This window comes from Pinus tabuliformis, chromosome 1_1, assembly GCF_031772625.1.
Source record: "Pinus tabuliformis cultivar Carrire ecotype Pingquan chromosome 1_1, CPIR1, whole genome shotgun sequence".
Lineage (NCBI taxonomy): Eukaryota > Viridiplantae > Streptophyta > Pinopsida > Pinales > Pinaceae > Pinus > Pinus tabuliformis.
Window position 1 is genome coordinate 285,465,639 of NC_142297.1, and position 13,967 is coordinate 285,479,605.

The 13,967-nt window shown below is 38.5% G+C and overlaps 1 pseudogene; it reads left to right on the forward strand.

Annotated features, from left to right (window-relative positions):
- LOC149212649 (putative cellulose synthase A catalytic subunit 1 [UDP-forming]) overlaps positions 1-13,967 on the forward strand; it is a 107,675-nt pseudogene that overhangs the window by 60,790 nt on the left and 32,918 nt on the right.

The window sequence follows — 13,967 nt, forward strand, 5'->3', positions numbered from 1 at the left end:
TAGAATTTTAGTGACTATCTTGTAAGAAACATTGCATAGGGAGATGGGCCTGAACCGATCGAAGGAAAGGGGATTAATCTCCTTGGGAATGAGGGCGAGGTGTGAGGATTCAATATTTTCCCCCATATTGCAGTTTTTGAAAACATTTTTTACCATCCTTACATAGTCTTTTTTTATAGTGTCCCAGTGATTTCTGAAGAAGGCAACAGTGAAACCGTTTGAACCCGAGGCCTTGTCTGGTTGCATGTTGAAGGTTGCCATCCTGATTTCCTCCTCTGAAACGTCCTTGTCTAATTCACTGTTTTGCAGATCTGAAATTTTTCTCTCAATTGGTCTGAGGAATTCCATGCTATCCGAAGTCTGGGGGCCTGCTGTTAATAAAGATTGGAAATGTCTGAGTGCTGCCTCTTTGATTGCTTCTTGCTCATTGATCTCTTTCCCTTCTACCACGATTTTGTCGATTTGATTTCCGGCGCGTCTGAGCTTTACATTGTTGTGGAAGAAGGAGGTGTTTTTATCTCCAGCCTTTAGCCATAAACACCTCGATTTCTGCCTTTGTTCTTCCTCCTCCACTCTGTTTTGTCTATAAAGTTCCCTGTACATTTCATTTTCTTGTATTTGGTCCTCCTTTGTGTATTGAGTATTCTCTTTTTCCTGGTTCCACTGCTCCAACTGCTTATGAAGATCTGCTTTTTATTTTTATTTTCCATAGCTGCGTTTTCTCTTGCCCACTACTTTATGGCTATTCTTAGAGACTTTAGTTTGGTTTCCCAGATGTAATGAGGCGAGCCAATGACTTCCTTAGCCCACTGATCTTGAATGAGGTTGCGGAAGTCTTCTTTAGCGTCCTAGATTTTGTTGTATTTAAAGGGGAGGGGCCCCAGATTTCTTCCCTTGTCCAGCATCATGACCACTGGTTTATGGTCTGAGGCCGAGGCTTGAATAATTTTAGAATTGATAGAGGAAAAGCCTGCAACAGTTCTTTCATGAACAAGGATTCTGTCTAATCTCTCCTTGATGTTGTGGATGCTGATTCTTTTGTTCCTCCATGTAAATTTCCCATTGTAAGGAGGAATGTCTATCAGATTGTGGTTCTGGATTATTGATTCCAATGAATCTCTTGAAGGGTCTGCGTGGAAGTTCCCACCTAGTTTTTCCTCAGCATTTCTTATTAGATTCAGATCTCCTCCCAGTAAAATGTTCCTGTCTTGAGCGGACTGTAAATCTGTGGTTAAAGAATCCCAGCAGAGAGCTTTATCCCTGTAGTGATTCGGAGCATAGATGTTATATATAGTGTAGATTTCTTTTGAAATTTTGCTTTCGAGATCTTATCTTACCCACCAATTGCAAGAGTTTAGATTGATGGGGTCCCATTTTTTCTTATTCCATAGAGTTCCTATATCTCCTGATGCACCTGCTGCTCCTATTGATGTACCTGAGAAGTTTTTGTATCTTTTGATATGCTTTTGGAAATCGTGCTCAGAAATTTTGGTCTCCTGGATGAGGAGAAGGTCTGGTTGCTCCTGATTAATTATATCCCGGACTGCGTTTGCTTTTAAGGAGGAGCCCAACCCCCTGCAATTCCAAGAGACCACTATCATCATTTTCCAATTTTTAATTGGTGCCCGCTCCTCTCCTTTAGTTTTTCTCCACTTCCTTTTTGTCTGTCTAGATATGTGTCCATGGGTTGCTGGGTTCTGGTGGCCATTTCTTTCGCTGTTGTTTCATCTCTGATTTCTTTGTTTGACTTCCTGCCTGCTTTTCTCGGAGGGTCAGAGGAGAGGCCTGCTTCTTTCGATTTATTTCGAGTGAGTATTCGCTCAATGGTTGGGGGGGGGGTGAGGGTGAGGGTTTCGAGGGGGAGGGGATGACTGCAAGGGCAGTGTCTCGGGGGAAGGGGGGGATATGGGATCTTCAACTAACAAGGATTCAAAAGGGTTAGAGGAAGAGGGGAAGGAGGGGACTGAACTGAAGGGGGGAGGAGGAGGAGGGGAGGGAATTTCCGGAAGGGGCTTGGAGCTTGGTCCTTGGGAGGGGGTGGATTTTTTATTTCTAACTTGTTCCCAAGAACCTTCAGAGATTTTTGCATTACCATTAGACTCATTTAATTTTGACTTGCTACATCTATTTGTGAAGTGTCCATATTCATGAAATACCTTGCATTTGAAGGGCAGTTGCTCGTAATCTAGTTGTTGGATATGTGTCCATTGGTCTACCTTGATCTTGATGGCTTCCAGCAGGCCTTTCCCAAGGTCGACTTCGAAGCATATCCTTGCACATGCATGCATGTTCTCCTTTGGCTCAGATCTGTCAATGTATTTTCCGACTGCGTTCCCAATAGCCTTTACAGATTCATCTCCCCGGCAGTGAAGCGCACATGAGGCAGGCGAACCCAAACTGGGACTGCGTTTGGGATGTCCATTTCCGGATCGAAGTCTGGAGACCATCTGTTCAGATAGAGGCCTCTTGAGTCCATGAAATAAGGTCCGTTTCTGAAGATGAGGTTCCTATCCTCTTTTGATTCAAAAAGGAAGGTGAAGAAGCCCCTTCCACAGAATCTGATAGCTATTTTTCCTTGTATCATCGCATTCCAGTTGCGTTCTACCCATTTATGGATTGATCTGGGTGAGGGCCAAAGGCCAGTGAACTGGCCAACAAGGCCTCTTTCAGCTAAGGCGATTGTTGCCTTCCTCGAGAGGGTAGGAGGAAGAGAAACTTCAGGGATTTCATCCAATTTCTTGACTAAATTTGTCGCAGATGGACAGATTCTTGTTGATGCATTCTCATGGATAAGAGATGAAAATTGTTTTTCATAGTCTTCTAGATCTGGTGGGGGGGGATTAGACCCAACCATTAAGGCATTGATGAGCTAGAGTGCAGGCGCTTCAGGCAAAGTATAGAGGCAGAAGGGGAGGACCCCAGCGCTGGGGCCGGGCAGGAGGCCCGAGGGACGGAGGAAGTCTGAAAGGGGCCCAGAGGGGCGCAGATAGCAACGGGCCTACCAGGTAGGGGCCTGGAGCAGGGCCAAACAGCGGGCGCGGGAAGTTCTGGTTCAAATTGCCATCGCCAGCGCAGTCCTCAGAGCTCGGTCTCTCTTCTAGAAAAACTCTACTCTTTTTATTGATAGAAATAATTAATTACTCATATTAATTATAATTAATGCTAATCATTATATCTATTAACCACAAAACCTATTAATATGAATATTCACTATTAAAGCTAATAAATCTATTAATAATTAAAATTTAATATTAATTATGCTGAAAGGTCTAAAGGTTACAAATTTTATTGTCCATCTCACAACACTACGATTGTGGAATCAAAAAATGCAAAATTTCTTGAAAATGACTTGATCAGTGGGAGTGATCAAACTAGGAACATAGTTTCTGAGAAGGATCATTCAGAATATCAATATTCCATCTCAAATGATAAATTGGTTATTGTTCACAGCACCCCTCAAGTACAAACTAGTGTTGAACAACCAATTGTAGAAGTGCCACAAGTTGCTGATGACATTCCAGTAGATCGGGCAGTTTAAGAGTTGCCAAGAACTTTTGAACAACGATTTGAACCACATACTTCTTAGGAAGATGATGGTACAACATTAAGAAGATCTATTAGACTAAAGAGATCAACAATTCCTGATGATTATGTTGTGTATCTGCAATAATCTAACTACAACATTGGAGCCAAAAATGATCTCGAGTCTTTTTCACAAGCCATGAGTTGCAAAGAATCATAATTATGGTACGATGCCATGAAGGAAGAGATGAATACTATAAAGAGTAACAAAGTCTAGGATCTTGTTGAATCGCCTAATGGTGCAAAATCCATTGGATGTAAATGGGTCTTTAAGACAAAGAAAGACTCATTGGGCAACATTGGGAGATACAAGGCAAGACTTGTTGCTAAGGGATTCACTCAGGAAGAAGGAATCGACTACACAAAGATTTTTTCTCCTGTATCTAAGAAATATTCCTTGCGCATTATTATGGCATTAGTAGCCCATTTTGACTTGGAGTTGCAACAAATGGATGTGAAAACGAAATTTCTCAATGGAGATCTAGAGGAGGAGGTTTACATGAAACAACTTGAAGGATTCCCCTCTAGTGATGGTAAGAAATTGGTTTTCAAGCTCAAGAAATCATTGTACGGTTTAAAACAAGCATCCCTCCAATGGTATTTGAAATTCCATAATGTAATTTCTTCATTCGGTTTTGCAGAAAACATTATGGATCAATGTATATACCTGAAAGTCAATGGGAGTAATTTGTTTTCTTGTTTTATATGTGGATGACATTTTGCTAGCAACCAATGATAAGGGTTTGCTACATGAGGTGAAACAATTCCTCTCTAAAAATTTCGATATGAAGGATATGGGTAGGAATCTTATGTCATTGGCATTAAGATCCATAAAGACAGATTTCAAGGCATCTTGGGTTTGTCTCAGGAAACCTATATTAATAAAATTTTAGAGAGATTTAGGATGAAGGATTGTTCACCAAGTGTAGCTCCCATTGTGAAGCGTGAAAGGTTCAATTGGAAACATTGCCCGAAGAACGGCTTTGAAAGGGAACAAATGAAGAACATTCCATATGCTTCTACTGTCAGAAGCCTAATGTATGCTCAGGTATGCACAAGACTTGACATTGCATTTGTTGTGGGAATGTTGCGATGATATTAGAGTGATCCAAGTTTAGACCACTGGAGAGCTGCAAAGAGAGTATTGAGGTACCTTCAAGGAACCAAAAACTACAAGCTTATGTATAGACGAACGGACAATTTGGAAGTAATTGGCTACTCAGATTCTGACTTTGCTCGATGTGTTGATTCATGCAAATAAACATCAGGATACATTTTTATGATGGCCGGTGGAGCTGTGTCATGGAGGAGTGCCAAGTAGACCTTTGATTGCCACTTCCACTATGGAAGCTGAGTTTGTCTCCTGTTTTGAGGCTAATTTACATGCTGTATGGCTTAAAAGTTTCATTTTTGGGCTTAGAATTATGGATTCTATCTCTAAGCCATTGAGAATGTGTTGCGACAATTCAACTGCTATTTTTATGGCTAAAACAATAAAAGTGGGAGTCGAAATAAACAGATCGACATTAAGTATTTAGCTATAAGAGAACGTGTTAAAGAAAAGAAAGTGGTCATTGAGCACGTCCGCACTGAGTTGATAATCGCTGATCCTTTGACTAAGGGCATGCCACCGTTGAAATTCAAGGATCCTGTAATGAATATGGGACTTGGTTCCATTATGTAGTTTCTCATTGTATGAACAATGATATTTTAATGAAATTCTTAATTATTGTGATGCTTTCCTCATACTTATGTGCACCTTAATTTGATTCGAGAGAATTCATCTGTGTAGGACCAAGAATGAACATAAGGTTTATTCATTAAGAAATTGTTTCCACATAAATTATAATAAGAATAAATACATAGTAATACATAGAAGATAATACTCGTCATTAGAGGACTTATCGCCATGATTCATGTATCTATTACTTAATACAGATTATCAATGGGTTTTAAGATGAGACATTAATATTTGAGGTATGGACCAAGTGGGAGAATGTTAAACTCCCTCTCCCAATGGCCACCGATATTCTGGAAGCCAATTGTAGTCATTTCCTTAAATTATAGAAACCAACTGCAGTCATATCCTTAAATTACGGAAACCAACTGTAGTTAAATTAACTTCTTGTTGGGAGCTTTTGTAGTGGTCCATTACTCCCTCTGCAGTTATCTACCATGATCTGTGGAACACTTGACATATAGCCAACAGAAGCTTGATGGAAGCTTGGCTATAAATACTTCTGTTTGGTCCCCAAGCTCACTAACTCAATCCCCTTCAGCCTTATACCATCAAATCAGAGTGAGCAGAGCTTGGAAGTGCCACATGGATGAGTAATGAATCTGAGTGAGGCGAGTGTGTACAGATTGGTGCGTTGAGCAGTGTGTGTGTGGAGAATTTATATATATGTCTGTGTGGTGTAACGTTGAGGATTAAAAGCAGTTGGTCTGTCCTCTTATACATATATTCCTATAACTTATGAGGGTTGCTGCGTCTCTTGCCTATTTGGGAAGTTCTCATCTTAATCCGTGCTTCTCATCGTGTCATTGTCCAATGAAGAATCTCTGATTATATGAATGCAGGATTTGCATTCAGTTGACATTTCCAGTCTGCATGTTTTCTGTTGGTCAAGTTATTTTCAACAGTAAATCAATGTGCTTTTATTGTTAGCACTAAATGTTTTATGTTGATGCCTTCAACATCAATGGCTTGTGAGAAGTTGAGCTCCAAACCAGATGGATTTAAAAGAAGAGGACAAGCATGACTACCGGTTTTGATCGAGCCAACAACGCATGTAAACACAAGGTTTGGTTTGGAGTGTGAGTAGCATCAATGACAAGAGGTATGATTTCTTGGGTGTTAAAATTTTCCGATTCTTTTAAGTGTTTATTCCACATTATAGAATCGTTATTCAGATAACAACTTGGTTTTTCCACTAAACCTTATTTCTATTTATTTTATTTTATTCGAAAAAATTAATAATTTAAATGATTTTAAAAGCTAACAAAAAACCTTGACAACAAGTGTAATGAACAAAACTCCTTATAGACATTTAACTTAGAATTTCCATATAATTCCAACAAAATTTCAATCTAAATTTTCGGGAAAAAAGTGGTGACTCTATCAATATCAAAATAATTCCAACCAGATTTATAACTAAAATTTACACCAAATATTTCACGTTCATTTATTTTGTATTCTAGAATCATAACATTAGGAACGTTTGTAGATCACTGATTGGCTCATTCGCTGTGTATTCTAAAACCATAACATTATAAACGTTTGTGGATCATAGATTTCCCCGGATATTTACGTAAATTTTCATGTGAACCTAACCTATTTACTGGCCATCTTCCATTATCAACATATACAAGTCTCTTGGCATCTCTCCGCAACTCCCAATCTCAACATCCTAGATTGTTTATATAGACGTCTTTTTCAAATCATTAATAAGATAGAATACGCCCACAGAATACGGGCATCGGCAACAGCTTTTCCTCGGACTTCTTTCCGCTTTTGCTTTGTTAGTTATACACCACTCTTACGGAACAGCAGTAAAAAAATTAAAACCATAAAGTGTTCAGCCATGGTCCCTGTCAAAGAAACCCTCCGGTAACAGACAGAACAATTTGCGTTTTTATTACCGTTCTCTTCCTTTTACGTGAATTTCACATGAAAAGATTCCGGACTATGCAATTCGCGAAGAGATTTCAGAGAGAGTTGCTGAAGAGATTTCTGGCCTTCTCTCCATTATAAATAGCCCTCGTCACAAACTCCTTTTCAGCAACGTAGGCCGCGTTTAGGAGTTTCTCTTTTGCTTCATGTGCGTCCTGAAAGTAACCAAGAGATATTGATTTTGTTTTCGTGAGGTCCACTTTGTTTCATAATAGTTTTTCGCCCTGAACGTGCAAAGCAAATGCGTCGAGATCCGCCATGCTGTGAAACTGAAGCAGGTCGCGAGAAAATGGAGGAAGCTCGCCAGTGTCCGTAAGGCGGCTCAGGCTCTGGCTGGCAAGCTGCGTTTCTCGTGGTCGTGCCGTGTGATTTTTGTGTCCGGGGACTCACAGGTCGATGTAGCCGGGTTGAACAACTCGAGCAACGGGCATCGTCGCTCGTTGTTGGCCATCCCGCCAGACGTGCCGTTGGGACACGTGGCGTTGTACGTCGGGCCGAATTGCAATAGGCGATTTGTTATCCGGGCGGCGTACTTGAACTACCCGGTGTTTAGGGCACTGCTCGAGCAGGCCGAGGAGGAATTTGGCTACGCACTGCGCAGCGGGCTTAGGATTCCCCGCGAAGAGTTCCTTTTCGAGCACATACTACGACTCTTCCGCAGAAGTGGCCTCGCCGCCGTGAGGCATCTCGACTTGGAGGCAGTTAAGAGCGGCTTCTGTAAGGAATGGAAATGCTCGTCTGAGGTGAATGGAGTATCGTTCGGCATGGAATCGAGTCCTCTTCTTCATCCCTTCCCACAGAAATCCATTGGCTGATACAGCTTCCGGGTGTGCAACATTAAGTCCTGAGAAATGGGCACTTTTGACCTATAAAAAATTCTATTTGATACTGCTATATATGAATTCTCCTGGATAGCGAATTATATAGAGGAAGAACCGGCAGTCATTTGGAAAAAAACTGCACTTGCTGCATGCCCTCCAAAGGTAGCTTGCAGTAACCTTGGGAAAAGGCACGCCGTGTGTTCAGTTGTTCGGCTGTAGCTAATTGATTTTTCTTGTGCTCCAGATATATATATTCTACTATATAGATAATTATATAGCGGATGAAAGGGCATTCAGCTGGAGGAACCCTCCCTTGTGGCAGACCCTGAAATTGCACGAATTTTAAATATTTTATTATTATTATTATTATTAATTTTTATATTAAAAATTAGATTAATTACACATTTTTCTTTCACCAATTTATTATTTTTTCGGACATTGAAACATACTCCTAGATCTCCCACACATATTATATTCTACTAAATCCCCACACATATTATAGGTAATATAAATATAAATATTTTATTTTTTATATTGAAATATTTAAAAGAGAAATAGATTTTTATTTTTATTTTTTCTTTTAATTACTTTATCACTATAATGTTTATAGAAAATTATATTATAAAATATAAATTTAAATATTTAATAAAAGAATAAAGAAAAATATTTTTACTACATCTTTTATATTATATTAATATTAATAACCAATAAATACAATAAAATTTGTTTATTTTCATTTCCTCTTATACGATTACTCTTTTTTTTTTTTTTTTTTAAGTTTCATGTAAGGAAATATTTAACATGTAACCAATTACCCATCTCCTTCATGTTCATACTAATTTGTAGAAAGTGTCTTTCCAATAAAGAATATCTATACTCATATAAAGATATATAATTTATGGTGAATATTTTTTGAAAGGTCAACATTTTTTTAAACTAATATTTTTTTAAATTTCATATGTCAATTCCACATTAATTAGGGAAGAAATTATAGAGTGTAAATATAATTTATTTACTTATTCTAACTTTCAATTAATTTATCTCTCTATTTAAATAAAATTGATATAAAATTGTCTAATTTAATATAATCACTCATATATTTAATTAAATTTCACTCTAAATTAAATATAAAAAAAATCACACATCTTTCTTATAATTAATTGTAGAATATCTCTTAAAAATTAATAACCCTACAACGACCATATAAATTAAATAATTTAAATATTAAAGCCTAAAATATATATGTATATTATAATTTTGTTTTTATTTTAAAATATTATTAATATAAATCCATACCATGAAGGAGAAGGATCAACTATTTTGATTCAACACATTTTCTAACTCTTAATATATCATTGATCTATACTGGAATACTGGAATTTATATTAGTAATAAAAAATTTCGATAATTGATATATTAGAGTTGGGAGAAGGATCAAATATTTTGCTTCAACATATTTTATAATTCTTAATACATCATTGATCTATACTGGAATACTGGCATTTATATGAGTAATAAAAAATTTCGATAATTGATATATTAGAGTTGGGGTGAATTGAAGCAAATTTTCTATGAAATAGACGGTCAATAATCTGGCCAACAAGCGACCTGAAGTTTTGTTTCTTCAGGTGAACCAAAGAGGAAAAAAATTGTCACCCACGCTTATGTTGGTGGCGGTATTTAAGTTTATCACATTAAGAGAGTGGCTATGACATGAATTTCGTAGAAGATATTAGAACGTTCTCTAGTTAACACTACCTATGTGAGTGCAGATGCTCCATTGTTACAACATGAGAGTATATGTGTTACTATCGACGCTTTATCTTTCTTCTTTTAATGCCAGTTTTCTACAAATTAAAGACGGTACATAAAGGAGAAGTGCAGGCGGGGTCTTACATTAGCTGCGACAACGACGCTCAACGCCCGCGGATGATATTACTTATATTCCCAGGTTCTCCTACCCTACAGTAGAGTACATAAAGAAAAAGTGCACACGGGTTTTCCAAAAAATGTCCGCAACAACAACACTCAACGCCATATTGGGCCAGATACATCTCACCTATTTTCCTAAAATATACATCCCTGTTCGTTACAAGTTACTTCTTGCCGACACATCCTGAAGAAATTAATGGCGAAAGAGAAAAACTGTGAAGAGAACGTGTGAACCACTATCCAGTGTCCACTTCGACAAAACCGCCAGGATAAATAAAACGATTTGCTTTGTCGATTAGCGTATTTTTACGCAGTTGTCTATAAAGCGACTTGTTGAAAGTCTTTCAGGCCTGTTTTTTCGGTGCAGGAATTTATTGGTCCCAATAAAAACGGCAGGAAGTTTGATAGTTAGTTTCTGCAATTAGGGATTTTTCAGGGTGCTGAATTCAAATATGTAATTAAAAAACCATTTTAACTGCAACAAATTAAGATTTAATCTCAATTTCTTCCGCCGAATTCCGTCACTAAAATCTCCAAAAAATCGCATTATAGACAACTCCATTCTTACCATTCTTATATTTTAACTTGACGTTCGAATGGTGCGATTCTGGAACTCATTCAATTCGCGAATAGATTCATACAACCAATATTCTGTTTATTGGAACCTTGGAATGGTTCAGTTTCTTGAGTGAGTGTCTTATACTTATTTAGAGAAGGTCATTTCCACGGCCGACCAACGGAAGAAAACAAAATACTTCCTTGAAGTAGAACTGTGATTATATCTTTCGTATCTTACCTTCTTCACCACTTGAATTGGTGCAAAATACAACTACAATTAGTTGGAAATGGTGAAGAATAAAAGCACTATATAGGTAATGGGAAATTGTATCATTTTTCGCTATAAAAAGTAAAGTCGAAAGATCTAAATTTCACACGGGTGATAGAAGGCGGAGAAAATTTAAGACATGTAGGGTTGGAAATATTAATCTCAATCACATAGTTAATGCACTTAATGAGAGTTGATAAATATGTATAGGTGTAACTCTTAGTTGTAGTATGTAACCTTTATAAGTTTAGAAAATCATCTATTTTGGATAATCGTTTATCTAGTGTCTTAAATATTTGTTCTAACATAAATTAATGAGTGAAAGTTGTATGGTTGGATAAATATATGTAAAAATCATTTGCAAGGTTAAGCTAGAGAGAGGGTGAAAGTCTAAAAGGTAGTGATGAGAAAATCATGGAAAAAAATTTGGTGGGGGCCTGTTTTGACTATGGTTAACTTTAACCATCTATTAAAGGCTTCCATGGTGGACCACGACACTCCTACACCAAGGGCATTTTTGAGACATTTTTTTAAGACAAAATAAATATTTTGTCTCAAAAACGTATTTTTTATTTTAGTTATTTTACATTAAAAATTAATATCTATTCATTTGTCTTAAATATAGACTTTAAGACAAAAATAGGTTGAGACAAAAATATTTTAAGACAAAACTTTATATTTAAGACAAAAATAGTTTAAGACAAAAATATTTTAAGACAAAAGTAGTTTGAGACAAAAATATTTTAAGACAAAACTTTATATTTAAAACAAAAATAATTTAGGACGAAAATATTTTGAAACAAAACTTTATATTTAAGACAAAAGTGGTTTAAGACAAAAATTTAAAGACAACTTTATATTTAAGACAAAAATAGTTTAAGACAAAATTATTTTAAGACAAAAACAATTTAAGAGAAAATTATTTTAAGACAAAACTTTATATTTAAGACAGAAGCATTTTGAGACAAAAATATTTTGCAACAAAACTTTATATTTAATACAATGACCACTTTAGATCAAACCTATGTTTAATACGATATTTCACTTCGAATGAAACTGGAGGGCAACGTTGAGTTTCAGGGTGATCTGCACGCGCGTTTTGAACTAGAGCTCCCGCGCCCCTGCTACCTCGGCCCATGCGGCCCTCCGTAGGCCCCCTGCCTAGCAGCCCCTGCTGTTGGGCTCTCAATCCTTCCCGGCATCCCTACAATCGGGCTCTGCCTCCCTCGTCCGGCCAGTGCTGCTGTTGCCACAACATCCGCGTCTGGGTTTTGCGATCGCAGAGGAGCGTAGCCGCTGCCATGAGTGTGCCTGGGGGTGGGAAGCCTTCTCCCACCCCACCAATCTCTTCAGAAGAAGCATTCAGAAGATTTCTCTCGCAGAAAGGGAAGAATTGTTTGATTCCAGAAGTCCCGAAATTCATCAAAAAACTGGAGGAAATTCCTGAGATTGCCTTGCCTTTAAACCAACCGATAAAAATCGCCCTAGCCTTGGCTAACAGAGGGTTGGTAGGACAATTTATGGGACGCTGGCCCTCTACAAAAACGACAATGACTGAATCCAACGCAACTCGAGGCCCCAGCCGGAAAACAATGTGATCTGCTATGTTGTCGGAAGAGGGTATTTCATTTTCTAGTTCACCTCCAAAGAAGATCGAGATTTGGTTTTCAGAAACAGTCCGTATTTTATGGGAAATTAGGGTTTGTATCTTAATAAGTGGACCCCCGACTTTGATCCCTCAATCAATACCCCTAAAGAGGTCCCAGTCTGGGTCCAGCTTCCCAATCTTCCGATCCATTGCTGGAGCTATCACACCTTGCAGAAGATTGGAAATGGCCTAGGCCGTTTCATTGACAAAGCAGATAACAAGGGCCAATATACCTGCGTAAGAATCTGTGTGGAAGTCGATCTGGAAGCTGCACTGCTCAAAGTGGTAAAACTTACAGTCAGAGAATGGCATCACTATCAAAAATTGGATTATAAGCAACTACCTTTCAAATGCAGAACCTGTCACGAACATGGACACTTCCAACGAAATTTCCCAAAAGCTCCAACCGGGGACAAAGTGGACGAAGAAGGATGGAAAGAAATAAAAAAGGGCAAGGCAGTCCCAAAACCAACTGAGAAGAAAAATTCAGGGCCATTGGTGAAGCCCTGGCCTAAACCAAAAGCCAAAGAAGTTCCAAAAGAGGGTTCTTCCTCTGGGGTAAAGACAGATGCCATTGGAACCCAAGAGGAACTAGAAGACCCGTCGAAGAAAGTGAAAGAAGCAGAGGCAAAGTCAACTCTTCCTCCATCAGAGGATGAACAAGGGGAAAAAGAAGAAAACGAGGAGCACATCAGTCTGGGCTCCGATTCTGAGGGAGATTCAGAAGATGGAGTCTTAGATTCAGACAGCTCGCAAGTCACTCCTATCAAGTTGGCCAGGGGTCAAAAGTCCAAGAAGAAACAGAGAGAGGAACAAACTTATCTGGATGTTCTCCAAGGCTCTCAGAAAACTCTCAAAGGAATGATGAATACCAGATCTAGGCGCAAGCATGGTCAGGCTCCAAAAGGAGCCACAACCTTCCAAGCCAGTGAATAATGAAATACGTCTCCTGGAATTGCAGAGGGTTAGGCAGCAGGTTGAAAGAAGAAGCTCTGAAAGACATTGTAAGGATGTACTCACCTAAAATCCTTCTCATCCAGGAGACAAAACTAGAGGACCTTCTACTCCTCCAAGCAAGCAAAGCATTCTGGCATAAAGGCCAAGGCAGAACAGTCAGCGCTAGAGGCGCCTCTGGAGGGATTGCCTCCTTTTGGGACAGCTCCAAATATGATTTGATTCATGAAGAATGTGCCCCCCATTGGCTACTCACTAAGCTCCTCCATAAAGAATCTGGCCACCAAGCAAGCATGTTCAATCTTTATGCTCCGGTCTTACCATCTGAGAAAAAAATTTATTGGGACTCGCTCCAGTCCTATCTTTTCTTGCACAACACAAAAAATAATATTATTGCAGGTGATCTGAATGTTACGCTAGCTGCAGAAGAGAAAAAGGGGGGCTCGCTGGTCAGGGACCTAACTAGAGAATGGGTTGAAGACCTCATTTTAGATTGGGAATTGGAGGATATCAAGCCCACATCTAGGAAAT